Here is a 24,781-nt window from a genome sequence, read left to right on the forward strand (position 1 = left end):
AATGTATTCAAGCTTACAAGAAAACAAGATGCTTTTCAGAAACAATGGACTATTTTGCTTACAACCATGATTAGCCCCTTTTATTTACACCAGGGACCAACAAAGCTTGGCAAGACACCCAAGGGGACACCCAGCAACAGCAATTCACAGAACTGCCAAACTTTCAAGCTGAACAGGAAGGAGAGATGTGAAAGGAAGAGGACACAGTCTACCTACCCAGACACAGAAGCAAACAGCCAACTCCAGCACTGCAGAAGAGTGAAGTTCTGCACTTACTACTTTCCCAGTATTTCCAGATTGCAAGCAGCAAAAGGCCCGGGCCACCCCAGCCACTGCTCAGCAGGCACACCATCACGTAAGTGCTGAAGCGGTGTCTGGTTCCTTACAGAGGATGCTACCACATCTAACTAACACAGCCTGCTGCAGAAAGGTACAGAAGGGCCTTTTCCCCCATCTCAGAAGGGTGAGGCTGGCAAGAACAGCCTGGTCTTGGAAAAATTTTAAGCAGTTTGGTCTAAAAGAATGCTACAGCATTCTCATCATTTGTTTGGGCCACTGATAAAAAAAAGTTTGATTTTGTTCCTAGATAATTGACACAGCAATCTAAATCTGTCTAGACTCTTGCTAGAAGAATAGGAGTAAAAATTTCTGTCACCTCCCCCTGACTTGCTTGTTCTAGGACATTTTCCTGGGATTTCCTACCTTCATTTCTAGGCCAGTTTCAATGTGATAAAGGTAGTTATCTCAACAGCAATGCACAAGCCCAATTCTACAAGATTTATTCAAGGCAAAGTGGCTGCCAGTTGTAACGTAAGTTGAATGTGACTAAGGGCTCAGGACAGTGAAAAGCAGAACTCAACACGCGAGCAAACCACATAGCAAGCTTTGCCAATCACCTGCCCTCATCCTCCTCAGTGGAGCCCACATGCAGCTCCTCTGAAAAGGATGTAGGGATCTCAGTACTGGAAAGGGTCAAAGGTACAAAACTTCCACAAAGAAGGCCCTGGCAAAATTCCTCTCACTTCAAGGAAAGAAATGCCAAGACTCCACAACTAAAACCATAAAACAGCACTTCAAGTGGGGGGTTCAACGCCATTACACCAACTTACAGGTTGTCCACAGCGGATGCACACCATGGGCTAGGAACCAATGCTGGAAGTGCAAGTCAAGAACAAGCAAGGGAAACCTCAGCACGAGTTGTCTGAAACCATGGTCTAATTAGCCTAACACAGGCAAATCTGAAGTCAAGAGGCTTTGATTCTGTGTATATACTAGGTATTAAGAGACACATTTTTGTCTCTTAAAGACACACATTTTGTCTCAAGGCAAAATTTCACACCAAAACATTAATAAATACATTTTTTCTTTAAATTTAGACCTCTTTTAAAAAATAATTATTCTCTACCAAACACATCAGCAAAAGCAACTAAGGGGAACTGAGGTATTTTAGCTTGGGTTTGGCCATCTCAAAAGCCTCAAGTGCACAGCACTGACAGGATATAAAAGCCGAAATACCACTGTTTAAAATTCAGTTGCAGGTAGCTTACTTGCAGGGGAGAATGAGCTTGTGACAGAGAGACAAGGTTTGAGGGCAAAGGGTAGGACAGGACTGCACAGATGAGAGGGACAAGACTGACTTGTTTTTGGCTTGACTTGTCAGTGAAAAAATAAGCGTGAGTCATAGTAAAGGTAACTCAAAGTGTGATGTGACTGCAGGGGAGAGCTGAGCAGACCACACTGCATGAGTCAGCAGCACAGATAAAAAGGGTGATAAGAAGCAGCAGATGGGACGTGTCTTTACTAAAACAGCCCTGCAGGACACAAGCCTCCTTTGCTCTAATAAAACATCCGTGCCAAGCTGCCGCGCGCTGGCGCATACACTTGAGATCCCATGAATCAAAGCAGCCTGCACGCTGAGGTTAGGAAAGCAGCTGGTAGACAGGTGCAGACAGATCCACGTGCAAAAAGGCACAGAAAAGCAAAGCAACACACACACACACACACACACACACGAGTGCCCTGGGACAGCCCCAGCCTGGCTCAGACAGCAGGGTGGGGAGGAAGGGAAGGAGGGAAGGAAGCTGTCAGCGAGATCGTGGCATTCAGGCTGGCCGGTGGCCAGCTCTTCTGCTGCTGCCGCTCTCACTGCCTTCCAGTGCTTTATGCTTCACTGGCCAGCAGGCAGCCACAGCAGCATGGCTCGTCTACGTCTTGAGAAGCTCCCGGGCTTAAAGCTCCATCTCTGTATAGGATTGTGAACCCTGCAAAGCATTTAACCCCAAGAGACCAGGCATTGCGTCCTTGGGTAGAAAAAGCCATGTGATCATAGCTGACCTCAAATCAGGTGCAAAAATGCAACTTGCCACCCTGACCACAGCTTGCAGTAGCGGTTCCTCGCTTTGAACCCTGTCAGAAAAGACAAGCCTTCTGTCAGCAGCTCACATGAAGACAGAGTCAGCAGGAGCTCCCGGCACCTTTCATCTTGCTTCTTGGCTGAGGTAAATTTATACCCTGCCTGCAAGGAGTAAGATGGAAAGTAAAATACTCTATTTTTAGGCACAGGATCCTGCTTCACCAGGTTCATGTAATTTCTAAGAAACAAACCTTGGCAAAAGGTACATAGTTGAGGGTGATGAGAGACGACTTGTTTCATATCCTTTTAGTGCAGCTCATAGCATGACTAGCATGAATCTAAGCAAATCTGCTTCAGTCACATATATGTGGCAGCTGCTTCTATCTGGGAGAGCTCATACATTCTGGCAAAACAGATTATCAGTATTTCATTTTTTCCAGCCTGTCGTGACAAAATCAGCACGCTGTGCCCAAGTATTTCAATGGAGTCAGAAGGTGTGTCTACTCCCTCCCACCTCAAAACATCCCTATTTATAGGTGTCAGGAGTTGGCAGGTACATCGAGGAGGAGCAGCTGCCGAGCCTCACACACTCTGCACAGCAACAGCTCTGTTGTAACAGATTAACAGGCAGAGAGAGAGAGAGAGAGAGAGGAAAGCACTGCACTTTCCTTCTTTACACGTCCCTGCTTTCAGACACAGCCTCACAGTGGCAATGCCAGTCACACTACGTTCAAAGCCAAGCCGGACAAGAGCTGATGCCTGCCCAACCCAGCCATGGCAGTGTCTGGCTCTGCATTGCAGCCACGTGCTTTTGTAGGCTGAGCGCGCCCACGTGGAGGAGGAGGCCAAGGAATTGCTCTTCTAAGGACAGGGCAAGTATCAGCAAAGGGGGAGGGCGGTCAGCGTGTAAGAGAAACGGCGAAGTTAGTTTTCATTTCCTGTCGGTTTTAGTCTTGTCAAGAGGCTTTGCTAGCTGCTACTTCCATTTTCTGAGGACTCGCTCCCTGTGCCCAATGGCAGCAGGCCCCTGCTCAGCGCAGCCCTGATGCCCTGTTGTTGCTGTGAACCAGGCTGCAGCCCAAATCCCTGCACTGTCCCACCTCACACCTGGACAAACGAGCACGCCTCAGAGCTTCCACTGCTTAGAAGAGAGAAACGCACTGAGTGTCTGAAAGCAGATGTGTGACTTTTCTTCCACAGTCTCAGCTCTTCCTGTTAGCCCTTGAGGGCTTTGGCCATCCAAAAACAACTCTGCGCTCATTTAGCCACTGGTTTTTGCACTCAGTGGGGTCTTTGATTTTCTTGGAACTCCTGATGCACTTCTGTGCTCTCTGCAGACGATCCCTGAAACACACTGCACCATTTGCACGTGGGCACAGAGTGCCTGCTAACCTGATGGGAATTACTGACAAATTGCCATCACAGCTCGGGCGCAGGCTCAGCAAGGTCCAGATAAGTGCTGCACCTATGTAACTCCTCAGAACAAATTAATGACAATTACTGATAGCTCCGCAAAAAGGGTTCATATGTCATTCGGCCACAGTGCATTGGTAATATAAGCATTTATGTGCATTGGCTTTTAAAAGCAGCCATCAAATCACTAAGCCATCCAACCCAAGATGCGAGAGACAGCCTGGCAGGGTGACACCCCGCAGCAAAGGTGGCTGAGGACAGACAGGAGTCGAGCTAGGAGAGCAGAAGGCAAAAGTACAAGTGATAGAGCACAGGGTTCGTGTTGCTTAAACAGCACAGTGTGTGCCAGGAGCAGTAATTCCTACCCTGGGTGAACTGTGATCAGGAGCAACACCGGAGCAGAGGAAGTCATGGCTAAAAGAGATGGAAAAGGAAAAATCACCCAATCCTCAGCCTGAGCGCTTCTCTGAAGATTTATCTCACCCTTAATTCCTTCCCCAGTTTCCAAGAACTGCCAGTTCACGCACACAGTGGACAACACTGAGCCCGCCTTGTATCTTTGCATTCAGCTGATGTTTGCAAAGCTCTCTGAGAAGAAAAGCACCAGAGTCCAGCAGAGATCAGTGTTATCTCACATGACCCATACGTGTCTGTGAACTTGCTGCCCTCCACGCGACCCACAGCCATCTCTGCAGTCCTGAAGAGACAGGGGCGTAAAGAAGTAAGCAGCATTCTGCTGCCTTTTTCCAGGAGAGTTTATGTAGCTGCAGCACATCAGAAGACAAAATATCTAAGATCTCTAAGCAGCGCTCAGTCTCATTTGCTGGTTCACGACTAGATGAACTTGAAATACAAAGTCACTTTCACGAGATCCAAGAACACAACTGGGAACTGGAAATGAACCACTTCCTTAGATTAAGAAAGGGGGGCTCAAAGGTTACCCCCAAAGACCCACATTTCAGCAGGTTCGTGCTTCAAAGTGTATCTATCGCACACCAAAGCTCCCCTCCTCTCCAGGCTGGTTGCCCAGGAGCAGGCCAAGGTCTGAGCACAGAGCAGGAGGAGCTTCATGCCCTCCTGGGAGGAATGGGTGCTAGCTCACGTACATTACACTAATCCCTATACAGATGCACAAGCATGTGGACGTGGTAGGTAGGGTTTGTTTTATAAAAAACACATTTATAAATGTAAAAACTAACAGACACATTTTATTATCAGATTACGACAGTCCATACCACATTCAGATGCTGTATCTATTGAAACGCAGTTTCTCTTGACAGCAACATTCAGGAAGTGAGGTGCTTGCTGCTGAAGTCTCGAAGAAAAGTAGACCTGGAACCGACAGAAGCTATTGACTATACTTGTTAAACCAGGCACAACCAACATCTTACATCGGCTTTCAGCAGCTGCAGCCGTTCTTCTTCAAGGCCATAGCGAGAATCTTCTTTACTCTGGTGTGTTCAACAGGCCAAGCTTAACACTTAGCTCAAGTAAGAGAAAGATGTAAAAGGAAATAGGAGCAAAAATAACTTCTTAACAAAAGCAGTGAGGAAGAGATCAGGATCAATGATTCAGAGAACTCTTTCAGATCATCGTTACCAAAAAAAAAGTTTGACTTAACGACTACACTTAATTGCAGTGAGTCAATTTTAGTGTGAAACAAGTTTGTTTGTTTTTTTCTTTTCCTCCTATTTCCCAGATCCTAATTTAAGGAAACATTTGGTTATGTGCCAGATGTTTCATAATCTCCTTTTTGTGAATTTTTGCTGAAAGTCTGTTTTCACTTATGTATGTACACTGTATGTAGCTTGATGTAAGTCATATACAAAAATACAATCTATTAAACAGCAAACTCCATTGCTGATTATAAAAAGTAGCTGAAAATTCAGAAGCTCTCCCAGAAATACATGTTGGGCTTTATTAATGGTGAAACGTGCAGAAATTGTTGTCTGAGATGAAAAAAGACATGAAATTACCAGAAGTACTGAAAGCATTATTTTCCTTAAATACAATGCCTAAAAAGAGTAAATGCAAATCATGATTTAGAGGCTGACTGTTTTAGTAAAGGTTTCTTGCTCTCCAATTTTAGTCACGATTGAAATCAGCAACTTTAATCCCCCTGAATAACCCTTCCCAGCAGGAGCAGTGCTGATTCATTTCTCATGAGATGGGACACTAAAGATCATGAAGAAGAATGTTAGTTCACTGATGCATGGCAGATACACTGGCACAGAGACAAACGCATGGTGGTATTTCAAATTTTAAAAAGGCGAGAGGCTGAAATACATGCACATACGTGCACGTGTGAATGCACGCCCTCATCCTGTTATCACACTAGATCAGAACACAGATCTGAGCAGCAGCAGACCAGAAGAAGAAAGATTCTGCACAGCTCTCGAGCGCTTGGGGCAGTTCTTCCAGATACAGAAACACGAGGACTGCCACAGCAGTGGGTTTCTCAGCGTACGCACAGCACCATGTGGCCGGAGCTGCACGACTGTGGACATCAGCGTGGCGATGTCTGACCACTCCGAGTTAGAGTGGATCCTGCCAGGATTACAATAAGCCTCACTAAATCCATGCTGGGCGTACAGTAACTCTGCGCCGTCCTCTGTCAGTGCTGCTGGTCTTGGGCTGACAGCGACAAAATAGCCCTTGGGGCTGTGAAGCTGGGAACAGCTCTGAGAACCAGACTCAAACTACCCAGTCCTACCTTCTCAGGAGTTTCACACAGCTGCAAGATGACTGAGGCTGCAAGGGTCCTCTGCTCCCACCTGGCCCCAGCTCTGCTCAAGCAGAGCAATCTGGAGCAGGGTGCCCAGGGCCACGTCCAGGCGGCTTCTGAAGATCTCCAAGGAGGAGACCCCACAGCCTCTGTGCCAGGGCTCCGTCACCCACACAGCACAGAAGTGCTGTCTAATGTCATGGCACTCCTACAGGTGTCCTGCAGTACCTCTACCACTCAGTTTGCTCTTACCAGCACAGATCTGCTCCCAGCACTGCCCAGCAACCTGGGGTCTGGCGGGACAACACCATTTTTTCAAAAAAAAAAAAAAAAACAACACAAAAAACCACCCACATTTTTCTTCTATAGCAGAAACTCAGCTAAAAGGCCTCAAGAGACCTGTAGAAACTGGCAAAGTCACTAAGGTGATCCTCCAAAGAGAATGAAAGGAGGAGTGGTTACGCAGGGAAACCACCAGACAGTCCTTTAGTCACACCATGCCACAGAGCACCTCCTCCACCCCTGAACACCAAGTGCATGGGGAGATGCATTCCCAGTAGCTGCAGGAGCTGCCAAAGCCTCTTCTCCCTCCAGCAGCAAAGGGTGAGTTTGAGGTTTGCTCTCCAATTGCTGTCTCATGCACTTGTAACAAGACGACGACAAACAGCTCACACACAGATAGCAATGAGGTAATTAAAGCCCGATTCTGCTCAGCCTGCTCCACAACTCCACGTCAAGCAAATGCACAAGCATACAAACATCTAGCTTGAAAATACAGCGCCATGCTGTAGTGTAAAAGCGCTGTGCCTCACAGAGTGCCGCTGGCTTTACTACGGCCACGCTGTGCATTAGCGGGTACTGATTGCGTTTGCACAATATTTCGGCAAGCAGAGCCAAGCAACATCACTTCCTCTATTTCTGTATACGAGCAATGTATTTACAGGAACAGCCTTTTGAAACGTTCCAGTAAAATTAGCTTACTCACAGAATTTTTTTTCAGCTAGAACAGAGAGCAGAAGGATAATATCATCATCACTTTTTGTGCATAAATCAGCTGTCTATTTACCACTGATGTGTTGCAATAATGAATTGCCACTATCTTTTGAGTTATTTGTTGTTACTGCAGTTTACCTAAGTTCACAGGATCACACACGCACAAAAAATGTTATTCATGATTCCCTAGGAAACGACCTTCAGAGGCATATATTCCACCTCCTTCCCCAAGGCAGTGCCCAAAATACTCCTGGAGGAGGTTTGTCTGTTTTATAAAAAAACCCTCCAGTGATGATGCTTCCACAGCCTTCTCAAAGGCAAATGATTGCAGCACCAAAATACCCTTATTGCTTGAGAGCTTTCTTATATGTTTACCTACAACTTGCCACCTTCAGATGAAGGCCATTTCCTCTCATCCTAGCCCCAGCAGTTCAGTCTCTCCCCTTCCTCCCTCCCCGCGGCAGCCGTCCACATACTTGCACACTGCTCTCATGCCTCTTATTGGCCTTCTTCCTTTATAGACTAAACAATCCCAATTCTTTCATCTTCCTTCCCAGGTGGTGCTTCCCAAACCTTTGATCGCTTTCACTGCCTTTTCTCTGGACGCCATCCAGCTGGCTCCTCACAGTGCTGTACCCCAAGCTGGGTGCTGAGCCACTTCCAACACCCAGCGGATGGGGTATTTCAGATATTTTCTCAACATATCCCAGAACGATGCTTGTTCTGGGGAACAGCTCACTCTGCAATCCCTTTACTCACAGCCACGCTGTCCTGTGAGCACAGATCAGGTTTGGGAGCAGTCAAGCTGGGCCTCTTTCCCATGCCGAGGCAGGGATGCCAGCAGCGGGGTGGGAGCCCAGGCATGCAGGGGAGGGAGGGCAAAGCCACCAGCTCAGCACAGCCCCAGCAGCATAGCTCCCGGGAGAGAGGAGAGCAGGACACGCTGCAGGCTGGTTTCCTCTGGTAGTCTGGAAGCCAGCTGTGATTTTTTTAATACCCTCTTCAACTAAACCAGGCCAATCTGCCCGCAGCACAGCCCCACCCCAGCCCACAGGCCTTCTGCTGCAGGACCATTGTCAGCCATTCCCCATTCTGTGCCACGCATGGGCACTTCCTCACCTATACACAGTGCTTATAGGTTTGTTCCCCATAATTTTTCCCCACAAAACCATTCCTCCAGTTAGTTAGGGCCAGTCTGAACTTCAGTTTTGCCATCCTAGGAACCTGCACCCCTCTCCACACTTCTTATCTTCTGTAAATTTAATCACTGCTCTCACTGCTTCGACAGCCATTTCAATAATGAAAACAATGAGTATTACTACAGCCACGACAGATCCCTCGGGAATCTCACTCACAACAGACTTGCAATTTAACAGTAAACCATGAACAACCACTTTGAATAATGCCTGGTAAAACTCTCTGCACCCACATAACAACCTGCCCAACTGAGCCCTCAGCCTGTCTAAAAGAGAGCCGTGTTAGAAAGCAGCCGAAGTGTGCCCTAGTAAAGACAGAATAATCTCATTTCGGTCAGACAGAGAAGACCAATTACACTGCCACAGGCACCATTGGAAAGTCTGTGCTAACTACTGCCATGAAAATATAAAGCACGCTGATAATAAAAGGAAAAGGGGCACTGATAACCACGCTTCAGGATGGCAGGAGGAGCTTGAGCCTGAGTTCTTGCTTCCAGCAAGAGAGAGGCTTAGAAGTAGTGAAGTGAGATCCAGTATAAAAATGACAGGAATTCTGCACCTATCATTGACCACTGCTACTTATCAGAGATTCAATAACAGAGGTGGTTTTTTTTTTCCCCTTAAACATTTTCTTAGCTCTTCCAGATGTTTTTCAGATTGCATTCCTTACCTCTCCCTGACAACCTACCCTGCTCGCGGCCCAGAAATACATTATGCAGCAAAGATCACAACTCCCAGATCCCAGGCCGACGGTTTCATCCACCACTAAAAGCATCCCCAGAACCAGAACAAGTGGGCAGCAGCTGGTGCCTGAAAGAAGGAGAAAGGGTAAGTTCCATGGAAAGCGAAAGGTGAGGCAGCTTTCCAGCTCTGACTCCCTGCTTGCCAAAATAGCAATGCCCGGCCCACGCCTCGCTCTGACTTCAGCGGAAGATGTGCTTGTTTCCCAGGAGAGCTTCCTCTCACAACGCAGATGTGCTGCACTGAGGCAATCGCCTTCCGTTGTGTAACGCAACCCGGAATTAAACATTATATGCTATTTAGTATATTGCTAAAATGTAAACCAGAAGTTATAGCCGAGCTCCACGACGCTGCCAAGAATGTGAATGCTACCATTTTAGCGGGGAAGAACACATCCTCCCTCCTCCCACAGCTAACTCTCAGTCGCAGTTTTGCTGAACTCTTTTGTAGTTGTCAGTAAACTATCAAGTCACACATCTCTATTGCTTTCATCTTCATCTTTGGCGACGGGGGGTACCCCTGGCTCAGGACCTCGTGCTGCCGCCCACAGACCATCTGGGAAGAAGCTAGCAGGTGGCTGCACCAAGGTACGTGGGGCTGAGGCCACACAGTGCTGTTCTTCAGAAGAATGTAGGTCTTCTCTAGCATGTATTACACGTAGCCCAAGTTTCCACAGTGGAAAACTCACCGAGGGAATACTGTTTGCTCATACCAGCAATGTATCCCAAAATTACAGTAATTTACAACCTCATTTCCATTGACAAAAGAAATAATATCATTTTCTTGTGACAAATATCGGCACACGGAAAAAGTAATGAATAAGATGTCTATAAACAGGTATCAAATAAAGCAACTATCAATCACTGTAACCAAGTTTTAATTAAATCATACGTTAAGTAAAAGAACACTGAAGTAAAACAAGCCACATAATCTGAAATCAAAATAAAAATCTGTCAATCATTCCAAAGCAGGAAAAGCACAAGACAGAGAATTCAAATACCACAACCTGTTAACTGAACGGTCATGTAATTGTTACTTGTCAAATTCCAAGTGTGCTAAAAGAAGCCAAACGTAGGGATTCAGCAACGTATTTAAGCCTGTGCCAAAGTACATCTGTATTTTAAAAATGTTTTTAATGTGACAGAGAGCTTAAAACTGTGGGAGCATTCACATACACCTTTACAATGATTTATTTCTAAGAGAGAGAAGGAGAACACTCAGAAAGCTATCTGCACTGTCCACATTTTAGTATTACAAATCAAGTCAGCTTTTAGCCTAAGTTGAATACACATTTCTGGAGACACATTAGAAAGAACCCCAAGGATTAGTTCTAACACAAAAGGCAGAGGGAGTTGCCTGTCATCATCCTGCCAGTTTGCAGAATGGAAGAGTTAGCGAATGAGGCATGAAAAGATGTGAGAAAAGAAAATCACACCTGCAAAAAATGCAGCAGTTATCAGGTGTGCAAGAACATTACAGTAAGTAGCATCATGCCCAACAGCAAGAATTGCTGGCCAGCCAGAAGTCCTTCCAGCCTCCTCAGGCAATACTTAGCATCCTTAAGGCTGGTTGCACTTATAAGCTGTTCTAATTTAATGTTATAAATTAAATTTGAATATGCAGCACTTTAGTTTTTAAGGCCCTGACCTTCACTTTAGAGCCCTCCCTAAGGCTTCTTCTACATCAAGGAAACATTCCTGTTTCTCCATTTCTGTTACTATAAAGGATACAGCTGTCTGGTTTTTTAATTCCCAACACTGATGGGGCAAGTGAAATCAAACATACGCATCCACTGCTTCAGGGAGGGCCCAAAAGCTTCCCTCCAGGGCGCTGAAAATCTCTCACTGATGCAGAAAGCGGCCTTCAGAGCGCAATGAGTTACACTGCAGTGAAGAAGGGAAGGCACTACTCAAGTGTGTGGGTGCATGCACACAGACATGCAGGGAAAGTGAAGGAAGAGGCACAAGGAAACTACGCGATAATTCTCTGAATACGGACCCAACCTTGGGCAGTGCAGATGGACAGTCATATCATGAAAACACAGAGTCAATTCAATACCAGAACACCTAGCAAGGTGGGCTGACAGGTTTCTCAGGGCAAAGACTGCTTCTCTGGGGGATGGGGAGAGCTGCAGGGGGCAGGAGGAGCTCTGCACCAGCCTGGAGCTGCCTCAAAAGTCACTCTAATCAATTTGATGGACAAAATTCAACAACAAATAAAGAGGGAAAAAGAACAAAAGGCCAAACTTACTGAATAAGATACCACTTTAAGAGGTTTCCCCACTTTCCCTGCTGTAAAGCACTTCTGAAAAACTCAGCCACTGAGCTACTGCTTTTCTTGACCTTTTCACTGAAAGAGAGCAGAGTAAAAACAGGAAAGAGCTAAAATGATATGCAATAAAGATGCTTCACGCTAGGAAAGTCTTTTGAGTCACAGCTGCAAATTCAGTCTGTGTAAGATCTGCCAATATAATGCTTGTTAAAGACTATCTATTAACAGCACCGGCTGTCAAAACGAGTGTATTGTGTCTCAGTTGTTGCAGCAATATAATGCACACTATATCATGCAGCTCCACAGTATTTCATTCTGTTGCTGGCTTTCTGCACCCAAAAACTCACTTTGACTAATTTATAATAGCCTGAGTCCCACAGAGATTAGCTCTTCTGAATGCCCTTTTCTTGACAATAATGCAAATAAATATGGAAATAGATCTATTGTCCGAGGAACCCTTCCACTAATGTTGTTCTTTGATGGTTTGATTGATTTACTATAGCGAGGAATCAAGAGTAAAGTGGATCACAGCTTAATATAGTGTGTGGTTAATCTTCCCTTTGCAAAATGCTGGTACACTATGGCCCAAATACCAGAGATTTATTTGATGTGTACATGCTTTCAAGCATTAGTAAACAAGTTGCAGCCCATTATGAAAGAAGAGCAGATCCAAACAGTGGAGAAGCTCTTTCTGTGTGCTAGATTGACAGAGGCAGTAGAATATACATGGATTTCTATGTGTAATAACTTTTTCATTTTGAATACCATTTCAACAAGGAGTACTGTTGTTTTTTTGCTTTTTTTTTTCTTTTAATGACCAAAATGCACTTGAGATCATCAGCCATGTCCTGATGCAGCGCTACCTGAAGCATCACAGATCTGGCAGAGAGGAGGAGCCTTCTCCTTTCCTTCTCTAATTGATTTTATTCCTCTTACCCACTTAAGTGCACAGAAGTTACTTACATGGATCAGCGCTCTGTGGATAAGAAACCCAGTGCTTTAACACAGGCAAAAACACTCAAGCTTTAAATAAGCCATTTGTGCAATATGGTGCAGTTTTTCTACTAATAAAAAATGCAATCTTATGCTCAGGCACTGGCGGTAGAGGACAGCACCTAATTCCTTACCTCTCACCCACACACATGACTTTCTGCAGTTCTCCTGGCGTTTATACTATAATCACTGACACCCCTCATAGGCTCCAACTGGACAGCATCAGGCACTTGCTGTCTTGGCCTTGATTTTACCTTCTCTGCTAAATACTACCTTGAAATGACTCAGGAACGGTCGCATCTGTTTTTTTCCCCATAACAAATGAAGAAGCCGTGCCAGGAGAGAAAACGGGGTGGAAGGACCTTTCAGCCAAGAGAAAAATCCCAGCCACAGAGGGGATCCAGAAAACCTACAGTGCTAGAGCAGGCTCCTAGCCAAAGTCTCAACATTGGGCGGCAACTAGCAAATGGACATAGACACATACACCTATAGAAGTGGTGCTGTGAGAACAAACATACAAATATGAGACTCCAGGATACCACAAGAAAGCAGCACAGCAAAAAGAGAGGATGCCAGTGTCTCAGATAAGCAGTTATGGCAATGTTTACTTAAACTGTTCTGCTGAGTTGTTCCCATTTCAAATAGCAAACTTTGATTTAAGGAAGAGACTTGCAGTACTGCCTTCATTTTTTTTCCCCTTCAAAGCACCAAAGCACTTCCTTCTTCAAAAACCAAATGAACAAAGTTTACATCCAAACCCCATCAGACCCAAAGATCTCCAATCTCAACTCTGTTAAAAGCAACAGTTAGTCCAGTCAAAGACTCCAACAGTTTATTTAATAGTCTGTAATATTTCTAATGCCCTACTGATCTGGAATGCTGGTCAAGCACAGCCACCCCAGGGCAGTGAATTCTACAGGGAAGGCACATGAAAACATGAAGGTCTTCCCTGGCTCTGCAAGCTCTGTCTGACCCAGAGCACCACAGACTCAACCACTGCGGAACGCAGGATCTTCTCTGCAGACGGAAGCCCGAAGCAAGCAGACGAAGTAAAAATTAAAGCTGTGCCAAGCTTGTAAGCACAGAGCTACTCTTTCACAGTAAGTTCTGCAGTTTTATGCGTATGTTTTACTGTCTGATTTTATCAGACTCCCTCCTTCTCCTAGACTACTGCTTCCCTTTCACTTAAGGCTCTTCCCATTCATTCCTACTTTACATCCTTCACGCTGGAAGGCTTCTCAGATCACTCCCCCGGTTAAACCACAAATAAACTCAATGACAAGCTCCTCTGACTCCAGTGGGAACAAGAGTGGGCTTTGCCCTGAGCAAAGGTACAAGCATCCTTCACATCCAGCAGTACTTTCCCCTGGCTGATCTAATGGATGCTTGGGAAAAGCATTTTGATGCAGACTGCACGCTTGCCGATCTTTACATTGGAAAATGCAGTTCATGCTGTCTTCCTGACAAAAGCCACAGCACATGTTCTTCTATACAAGGTGCTCATGCAGGAAATTAAAAATATCTTTTCTAGTAAGCTATGCAAAGCAGAAACAGCCTCCTGGTACTATACAAGTTAAAAACATGCTAATTATAGAGTTCACTATGAACTCCAGTAAGGTTCCACAAGTCCTAGGTGCCCCTAGAATGCACAACATTGCTTAAGTGAGGCCCTGGGGGGCACCTCCCTGCCACCACGCGTGGGCAGGACCCCCAAAAGCATCAGGGGAAGGCAGCCAGGAGCAGCAGCTCTTCTACCTGCTGCCTTTCCTCTATCGCCATGCATCATTGCTGCTGAGGGCAAGAGGAAGGAGCCACACCTTGCTCCATTTCTCTCCAGGTACTCCAGACCATGTAGACAGCACTCCTACAATCCCGGTGATGGTCATTCATCGGTCCAACATGAACTCTGCAATGACTGAAGGCCTTACCTGCAAACTCCCCACCATCAGAGAAAGGCCTTACTCCCCTATGCTGTACACCTCAAGCCTGCTACTGAAGAGCATTTTCCACTGTCTTGCCAGTCTGACATTTCCAGTTATTACGCAAAATTCCACAGCTCACTACACATTATCATGCCAGCGGGCTGCTGTGAATTTGTGATGAAGCAAGAGACGATGTACATTCTACTACACCAAACTTTCAAGACCTCTGTTGTGGGCCCATCTACAGGGAGTGCAGTGGAATTTTGAAAAAGCTTTCAGGCAGAATGCAAAAAAAGGAAAAGAAAAAAAAAAAAAGATTATTTGCATAGTAACTAAATAATGAAAGACAGGGTTTTTCAGTTCCACACTTCAGCATCTAAAAAAATGGCCAGTGGAGTATGATTATGTCCTAAAAAGTCATATGAAGTGAAAGATTCCCACCCACACTGACAGCAGTAGTTTATTCTCACTCAGAAAGATGATTTTTCCAAGCAAACTCTTTGAGTTCTGTGAAAACAGCCATAACTACCAGCACTAGCAGCATGCTTGCTAACTTTACAGAAGTCACTGCCTCATAAAGATTAATTTTAAAATAAATTCACCAAGCTACTGTACCACATTTTTTATGTAACTTGGATAAATTCCTTTATTAGAACAACAGTGAATTCTGGATATAAAAAAAAAAAAAATTTGCACCTCCATTCACAGAGAAAAACAAAGATGTCAGTCTGCTGAAAATGGACATGAAGGAAGCAGGAGAAATGACATGAAAAAAGGAGTTAATGATGAATCTCTCCATAAAGGCAAGGGCCAGCATGCTTTCCTGAGAGAGAGATGCTGCTCTGGAGAAACAGCTCTCAGTCAGAGGGTGCTCAGACCACAGCCGCTGGTCACTATCACCACCACAGAGCATGACCTGGAAACCACAGCTGCTTTACGAACTGATTAACCAGGGGTAACCAGCGAGGCTTTACAGCACACGCCCTTCAGCCAGCACTGTGAGGATGAACGTTTTCCCCAGGGGAGCAGCTCTAAGGAAGGGCAGCACAGGTACTTTTGCCCAGCCAGGAGCTCCGCAACCAGGAGCGAGTGCAAGACCTCTCTGGTGCCCAGGCCTTCAGAAAACATTGGGCCAGCCTGGTCGTGTCACCAAGATGACCTCCGCTACACAAGTGAGAGTTGGCAGTCAATGGTACTTGAGGGCTAGAAGGCTCTGTCTGTAAACATGGTGCAACTTCCCTTCGTGCTCCAACTGTAGTGGGGCTTGCCTGAGATAGATTTTATCACTGAAGCGAGCAGGACACCTGCAAGATACAGGTATAACAAATGCATTTGTTTCCTTAAGGCTCTTTATTACACAAAAATCCTACAGAAGTTTGTGCACCCACACATGAAATAAACCTGCCCCACTGAAATTCAACAGCAAAGAGGGGGCAGGAGAGGGCAAGAAAAATGCAAACCTGGCTGCCCACCTCCAGGTAGCTCCCAGTTCCTCAAAAGCAAGACCTCAACAGCAGGCAAGGCCCCAGCGTTCACAGTTTCAAGCAGGAGGCCCCTAACGCTGCAGTAACCTACGCTCTGGTCTCCTAAGCGCCCTTCAGGACAGACAGATAGACGTCCATCCACAATTCAACACCTGCTCCTGAAGATTCAGATACATAATAGCTGAAACTTCTCCAGACCCCCTGAAATGAGGCTTTGATGCTACGCCCACCCGTCTCTCACTGCCCAGGGCAGGCAGGCAGGCAGTGAGCACACCCCAGGAAGTAGGGCTCTGGGATAACTCACTTCACTGCTTCACATGCATTAGGGAATGAGACAGTAATATGGGAAGAAAACTTTCTGAGTTACAGTCTTGAGTGCAAGGCTTGAAAATCACTAGCTGAGATACCTACTCCCCAGCTGGCTAATGACTCAGCTTTGCCAGCTTTGAAAGCAAATATTTAATAATTACCTAGTAAAGGGAAGTTGTGGACAGTTACACCTCAGGGTATTTCCAGAAATGACAAGTATTTTAAAATGGAAATTCACAAATTCTGCAGCATACATGATTTGAATATCTAGTGTACATCCTGGCCACATACCATATTGCACACAAATACCACAGTGGGAACAGTTTTCCAAGACTACATATATCCCCAGTGACACATCAGAATGCACTTTTAAGCAACAACGCAAAGATAAAAGCATGCTGTCTATGGCACGCTTTAAAGCTGCTACCATATTCTTTGTCAGTAGTCTGTGGATTAACAGGGCCCTGATGCACTATAACACATTGACCACTCACAGCTCTACAGAAGACTATTCCTTTCACCATGAACATTAGCTGAAGATTAGGTATATTGTCGCAATTATTCATTCATATTTTTAACTTGGTCAGCTCTTAAGATACTACAGTCAGGGGTTTAAGGTTTTTATTATTATTTTCCTTTAGAAGTCTGATCCTAATTCTATTAACTCACATCAATATCAAGGGAGTACATTCAGGCTGTAACTCAGAAGATTAATGTTATGTTAACAACTTACTTCTGTGTCCTTAACACCAGCTATACTAGATTAAAAAAACAAAAAAAAAGATTCATTTAACCTACTGTCTCGCCACTGACATTAGATCTAAGTGACATTTAGAGAAACAGTTAAATAAATAGAGCAAGTATAGAACATAAAAAAAAAAGTATTTGGGTATGATTACTCCCATTTAGGCTGTGTTCAAAATCTAGATGCTTTTCTCAATCTTGCTAGTAGGAACAGGCAGTAAAACAGTAAAACACATCTATCTATATAATCACTGCAACAGCAACCCATCTTGTAATAGGACAGAATCTCCTGAGCATTTGTTTGCTAGGTTTTCATCTAGAACAGAGTGGATAGGCAGGTGGATAGCTGGCTACAAAATAAATTTACTGGTTAAGACCTAACCTCACGTATGGGAGATTCTCCTTCAGCTCCTTCTTGCTCTGGAGGCTCCTTACACAACCATTTGCATCTATACCCATCCAAAATGACTTCAAAATAATAACAAACTGGAACACTTCCAGAGCAACGTTTTCTATCCGCTCTGTATATGTTGCCAATCAACTCACAAACAGTGCAGCCCTAGAGAGTAAGATTTTCATGTATTAGTAACTACTTTTCCCAGATTTCCTTCACAGAGGTAAGACTGTCCCTATTACAATTAACAACTCGGGCAAGTTAAAAGCCACTGGCATGAGCTAGCAAAAATGAGACTGCTTACACCTGAAAATACCGAATGGTGCATCTTTGGTGTAAATATGCTGAAGTACCTCAGAGTACGTCAACTTTTCAGAAGATAGATTATATTCGGGTTTTTTTGGTGTTTTTTTGGTGGCTTTTTTGGTGTTTTTGTTGTTGTTGATGATGTTTTTTTGAATACATACCTATCTTTTTAAATTGTCTGGTAAGCAGTTTGTGCAGGGAGGAGTTTGATACAGTGCAGAAGTATGCTAAAATTACATTTGCATATTCTAAAGATAAAAGTTACCATTCATCATATCTGAAAACAAGAGTCTAAAAGCGCAAGATATACATTTATTTGAAGGGAAAAGTAAGTCACAACACCAAAGCACTTTCAGAAAGGAGGCCGACAAACTTTTCCTTCCTGCCTGCAGAAAGAAAACTCCATTAACTAGCTTGCACACACAGAGCTGAGCAGCCAGCTGCAAATTGGGCCAACCTACACCAGCAGAGTAAGGCCAAAAACATGCCCTACATACTCCATGACAGGGAATTTTGGAAAGCAATATCGCTTGCAAAAGTACTTATGGAGACAATCTGGTAAGTCATTACCTATAACAACATAATTGGCAAGAGCTATCAGAGATTTATCAACAGTAGAGCACTGTCCATAACAACGCTGCACTACACAGAAAGACAGAACATAAACAGGAATATTCTGGTTCCTCGTGCGGGCTCAGCTCTTGCTGGCTTGTTCTGTCTGCAATACACACTATCAGCAGGGATTTTTCACCAGCCTCCACCTTTATTTTTGCATCCTCTTTGGAGGAAGTTTGCTAATTTGTGACTGCAAAGAGGCAACGGTCCTTGGGCTTCCTCACGTATGAGGGCTGCCCCTTACTGTGTATTTTCTTGTTAAACACTGTACTACCTGCCTCTGATAGCACCACATATTTTTACACGAAGAAGGTAAGCCATAATGGACTTCCAAGTAAGAGGATGTGCAAACACACTCATCTGCACACAGACACAAGGACAGCATGTTTGTTTGTTTAAAACAAAAAAGAAAGAAAAAAAGAAAAGAAAGGAAAAGAGAAAGTCGGCCCTTGTTAAAAGAAAAGAAAAAGAGAAAAAGACAAAGCCAGCCCTACTTTGTTCTTAGAAAAGAAAGACTTCCCTAGCCAAATCTGACCTCAGTAGCCAAACCTCTGTAGCCTAATCTGGCTGCTACAGAAGATAACTGATAACACATTTCAAGTGAATTTGAGACTGGACAGTAAAGGCAGTACATCTTCTTGAATCTTTTTGCACCCAGCCACATTCACGGATCTGTACCAGCACCCCCAATCCACTCAGTAGGTCCATGCCATCGACCATTTTGAGAAAGTCTTCATCAAACAGCAGGGGTGATGGAGAAATTACAAAAGAAAAAGAAAAAAAGGAAAAAAAAAAAACAAACGATTTCTCTGCTACCAACTCTCAGTTTACCTCTAGAGGGCTATTCCCCAAACTGAATATAGACTGCCCCAACCTGAAAGACAGTTTTGCCCCAGTTTTCACTTGGCATTTTTTTCATCATAGCTGCAGGACTTTAGAACTGCTGTGTTTTTATCTGATGAAAATGCTGTCTTTCCTCCTGCAGTCCTACAATTCTTTGTGGTGAGACTGTTTCAGTATCAATATTAATATTCAAATGTCAAGTTTGTGACACTACATTTCCTGTACTATTTAAAGCATTCAGAACAATTATTATCTGTGAAATATTAAACAGTAAATTTCTGCTACCTGCTTACTTTTTCAACAGCCCTGTGACAGAACAGCACTTACACCACTCCTATGCAATTTTACACAGAGATGTATTGTTCTGCTTTTCTAGCAGTACTCACACATTTTCCCGAATTGACTTTTGTTGTTTTTAGCAAAGCCACCATTCATTCTCTTTTCTGGAGTGCCACTGAGATCTAAATCTCAGCTGAGTTTGCAATACTTATTGCTTCAGACTTCGGGCCATACATATTCCACAACCAATAGCAATTTTCATATATAACCACCAAGGATTTTTTAAGTATTTATGGAAAGGTAATCCTTTCTTACATTAATTCTACTCCTCTTCAAAAGAAAAAACAAAAAACAAAAAACAAAGCTTTCCTTTTGCCTGTTTTTCTCCATATCAGTACTGAGTTCAATCTTTTTCTTTTGTAATTACCTAACCTTTGGTTACAAATATTTTTATTATAATAGATAGGTGTCTTCAGAAGTAACACACGTCAGAACAGTGCAGCTGAGAAAGCACTAACCTGCCACTCCTTCCTACCAAGTTGCCAAAGCTGTAGAGAAGCCTTCATAAAATAATATCAACTGAAAATAGCAAATGTCCATTCTCACATTCTGAAAGGCGTACTTTAATTATAGAATGGGTTTTTATCCTTGTCAAAAAACAGCTTTGGGAAGAATGCATAGAAAACATGTCCAGCCTTCCACTAACAGGCAACTTTATAAGCCAAAGGTCAAAATAAACATTCCAAATAACTCAAGGAAAATTTTACTTTCATTGTATGGCTGATGATACCACAGAGTATCAGTATCATTGCAGAGGTCAGTTATTTCCACTGTTCTCCTCCCTGAAACTGCAGGACTGTTTCAGAACGTGCATGCTTCTTTCAGTCTTAATTAACTTCACCACAAATTCAAGCCAAAGGGGTCTGATCCCAACCCTCCAAAAGCCAACAGGAGGGACGCCAGTGGGAATAAAGCCTAAAACAACACGTCTACAGTAGTCAACAACTCTTGAGTTATATAAATGCGTGCTAATATCTCTATACTGACTGGCCATCAACATTTCCATTATAATCCATTTACTTGGGGACGTTTGTATGCTGGATTTTATCCACACTCCTCTCTAGCCAGCTGAGAGGAATTGTTTTTGAGTGAAACAAGCCACCTCCCTCCCCTCCAGAGACCTGCAAACAACTAATAAAGCCCTCATTTTCCACACAGACTAACAGGATCCCACCACCCTGGGCTAAAAGACAGTCTACCCGCTTTGCTACACCATACCGTTGCAGAATGGTAAAAGGTAGCTTCAGTCCTGCTGTAGGAAATCAAGGGCTACCAGCTTTTTCATGTAGTATGCCATGACGTGAATAATCGAGACCAGGAATGCAACAATGAGGCCTGAACAGTTAATAAGTAATGTGCCCTGTGATTCGTCATCATTCTGTTTACACTGCATTGAGACTTATAAATGAAGTAATAAACAGTAAGATCCAGTCCACCAACACAAGAAATCTGTCACAAATGCTTTCTAAAATGCATCAGTAGTGTTAACATCACAGCCAGTATTCTTCCCATCCCAGACAGTGAAACCATCTTTAAATTTGGTCTCCTGTGGGCTCCAGAAGGACAGCTACATTAGCCCACAGATGCATGGCCATATTATAACTGGACACATTATTTTAAAGTGTTTGAAGTAGCCTGAGTATGACAGAAGACATAGAAAAACAAATTCCATTCCACAATATGCAATTCATACTAATGTTAATTAATTCACATTCACAACATAAGCTGAAGCTGTTCCAAATAAACCATTATGATACATTCTGAGAACATGTACTAGGAGCAAAACAGAACTTGGCTTAGTTCAACCAACCTACTGACACAACTTTACGTATTTCCCATAGGAGACTGAGTCTACCTTCTCCTGCCTGCACCTGGAAGGACGTCAGTACCAGGCCCACCACACTGCTTAGTCAACAACCAGCTCTAGAAGTAATTCAATTAAGGGCTACGACATTAACAGTTTTCAGCAGTGATGTAAGAAAGATTCAAGTGCAAATGCTTCTAAGAGACCTAGCTGAAGGAATGAGGACATGTGTTGTCCTCAGCTATCACAGTAAAGTACGATCCTTCTTCCTCTTCCCCTTCCAAGAGCTCTCCATACCCACTCACTCGTCCTCAGGCCTCCCCAGATGCCTAGAAGCAGAACAAGATGGATAGGAGTATGCAAGAAGGCCCTGCCACCGCCCCCCAGAATGTCCAATTACTCTGCCCACCTGCATGAGATGTAATTCTGCTGAAGTGAACTCAATGAGACCTCAGAGCACTCTACTTTGCAGAAGCTAATACAAGCTAAGACAGAGAAAGCTTGACAATCATCAGAATCAAGGCACCAGCTAAGCAAGGGGAGCCCTACACAGAGGCCAGCGACAGGTTCTCTCTCTGGGGCAGAAGCTTCTCAGTGTTTTGTCCCAGGTACAAACACACAAAGTTGATACACTTGCCTTGGCAGGTGAACAGATTTGTTCTTGGTAGTAACCACAAACTCTTTTCAAATTCTGAGCAGAAAAGATGACCCAGGTCAGTACTCATACATCACACACCACAACCTTCCTCAAGCACACAGGAAAAATGCAACAGAACACACAGCTACAGACCAAACCTCACTTGCATACACCACAAACGCTTTTATTTTCCATGCCCATCCAAGAAGGTAAATTGTCCAAAGGCTGAATACCAGCTCTTCACAAAGGACCTCGGAGCCATCGGAGTTCCCTGCCAGCTCCTAACAGGGCACTTGCCCATCATAAACTGCCCACATGCTCATACTTTTCCCCAGGCAGAGCCATGCACTTTGCATCTAGGCAGCAGCTTGTTTTAATTGCACACTTACTAGGACAGGTCACAGTAAAACACACACAAAAACGCTACTCGTAAGTAAGAAGGGAAATCAGTGGCTACGACTGCAAAGCGCTGTTGCTAGCCAGAAATGAAGAGCACACAATCCAGCACTGAATGACTGCCAGCAAGGAGGAGTCCCAGTTTAAGGCCGCAAAAACACTTGGAAAGCTGTTACTTGGCTGATTACGTCTCTGCTGGAAGGGTAAGGTTTCAGAGTAGTGTGCCCAGCAGATTAGATGTGCGGCTCCCAGCACAGCTCGCAGGAGCTGCAGATCTGAACCACCACACAGTGCAACTGTACCCTTGCAAGTACTAGCAATACAACCTGCCTCTGAGCAATACTGTGACAAAAATAATAGCAGTATCAATGAAACTCTACTCCGTGGGCAATGACCACAATACACGCCAGACTCCCGTTGAAATGAACTGCTCTGTAAGAAATTTTATAAACCAAGCGGGAGATATAAAGAAAATAGTAAGGGCAGTGCCTTTTTGGAAAGAAAAAAAAAAAAAAGAAGAAAAGAAAAGAAAGAAAAAAAAAGAAAAAAGGGACAATTTGGCATTTGCAGTGTGTACAAGATGCCTTCATACACTTTCCTGATTCCTTGCCAGTAACTATTCAAAAAAGACCACTTAACAAGCAAACAGGTCTTCAGCACAACAAATAATAAAAAAGAGAGCAAAGCTTGTGCTATTTAAATATCATGAAACATTCTGCTAATCATGCACAGATGGAAGTACAGACGCTTCTGCCAGACGCCTTGTTCCAAAACTTTGCTCTATTTTTAATTATTTGATGCGCAGAGGACCTGTTTGCTGATTAAAAGGGCGCTGCCTTTAAAAGGACTCCATCAATATGGAGTCTGGTCTTGTTTTTCATGGGAATGAAGAAACTCCTAACTGTGAGCTCCCCGTAACAATTTGCTGTGGCTGTTTGCTGCCAGATACTTCTCTCGCCTTGGGAGACTACCTACAGATGGGAAAAGAGAATCTAACTATGTGCAGTACTGTCTGAAAAATGCTGAGTAATTTCATTTGGATAGTGCATCTTTTCCCACAACTTCCTTTTGTTTGTAACTCTTTTGGTGCTTCCTACAACGAGCATCGATTTTCAGATGCAGGCATTATTTTTGACAGCTTTCCTTTCAGTCAGAGCATAGTTTTTTGTGAAAACACCTCCAAACTTCATCAACCAAAATACATAGTGTAGTCAGAGCTTGGCAAAAACGCTTAGATTAAAAAAAAAAAAAAAAAACTCATAAAAAATGGTGTGGGGGGGAAGCAAGCCTTGCATTTTTCCTTTCATACCTCCTGTGAACTTCACTCAGTTCAGTGGGTACTTCATTCCTGTACTTCTCCACAGCAGTCAAGGAATTCTTCCTTCAGTGAAGAGCCTCACTCAGAATGCACAGCATGTTGAATTTTTTTTCCCCTTTCTTTTACTGAATTAAGTGCTTTTCAAACATTCTTTTTTTGGCTCAGTTTACCTTTTATCTCGAAAGTTTTGCAATCTATTACTTTAGCATTCTGCCAGTATGAAAATGACTGGAAATTTAAGAAAAACAGCTCAGGCCCTTACTTTTGTCCCACTAGCATAATATGTACAAAAAACCACAATTTTTCGCTGATGTTAATGATTGAAGCTGCTGCTATTAGCACAGTAAGAGCCCTCTGACTAGCAGACCACATGGTACAACAAGAAAGTAACAGTGACCCCATTATCTTATGAACAAACAACCCAAAGAGGGTGCCTCCCGGCTCATGCCCAGCTACAGAGAAAACAGCTGAATTACTTTTAAACTGCCAGCGTGTAACATTATACAAACAGATAAACGCGCCCGGTTTGTGAGCAACCAGCTGACCAGCCTGGAAAGCAAGGTGCCAGCTGAAGAGATGCTGCAGCTGCCAGCCAGGGAGGACTGGCAGGGGCAGGCAGGGCTGACAATCCAATGCGCCGCTCCAGAGAAGAAATAAAGGCTTTTTTCCTCCTCCCCCCCCCCCCGTGAGGAGAAGGGAGGGCTGTATGGAGGGAAAGGCTTGTCCTGACAGATCATCAGGGCTGCAGAGCTCAGAACCCAGCTATGACTAAGGAGGAAGGGAGGGAGATCAAACAATGTTCAAACTGGCCGTTCTGCAGATAATGACTGAGGTACTGAAAACCTGTAAGTGAAAATGGACTCTAGGCACACAGGAACACACACGTAGGACAAGCCCAAAGAAGGGCAGCATGCAGCAAAGCACTGGGCAGGGAGCAAATGTGGAGTGGGTGCCTTGCAAGTGGGTCAGCTGCTGCCAGGAGTGC

At 44.2% G+C, this 24,781-nt stretch overlaps 1 protein-coding gene across 9 annotated transcripts in view; it reads right to left on the reverse strand.

The window, feature by feature from the left end:
- Positions 1–24,781, reverse strand: part of ATXN1 (ataxin 1) — a 204,613-nt gene that overhangs the window by 167,156 nt on the left and 12,676 nt on the right. For 2 of the 9 annotated variants that reach the window (XM_085220169.1, XM_085220172.1), the window contains exon 3: positions 5,002–5,098. The exons of 4 other annotated variants lie outside the window; for them this stretch is intronic. The gene's annotated coding sequence lies outside the window, so the exon portion shown is untranslated. Of the gene's footprint in view, positions 1–5,001; positions 5,099–9,368; positions 9,491–11,671; positions 11,771–24,781 lie in introns of all 9 variants that reach the window. 3 more of the 9 variants (XM_085220167.1, XM_085220168.1, XM_085220165.1) reach the window with 3 other exon arrangements.

Source organism: Meleagris gallopavo, chromosome 3 (genome assembly GCF_905368555.1).
Source record: "Meleagris gallopavo chromosome 3, MGAL_WU_HG_1.1, whole genome shotgun sequence".
In the NCBI taxonomy this organism is placed as follows: domain Eukaryota; kingdom Metazoa; phylum Chordata; class Aves; order Galliformes; family Phasianidae; genus Meleagris; species Meleagris gallopavo.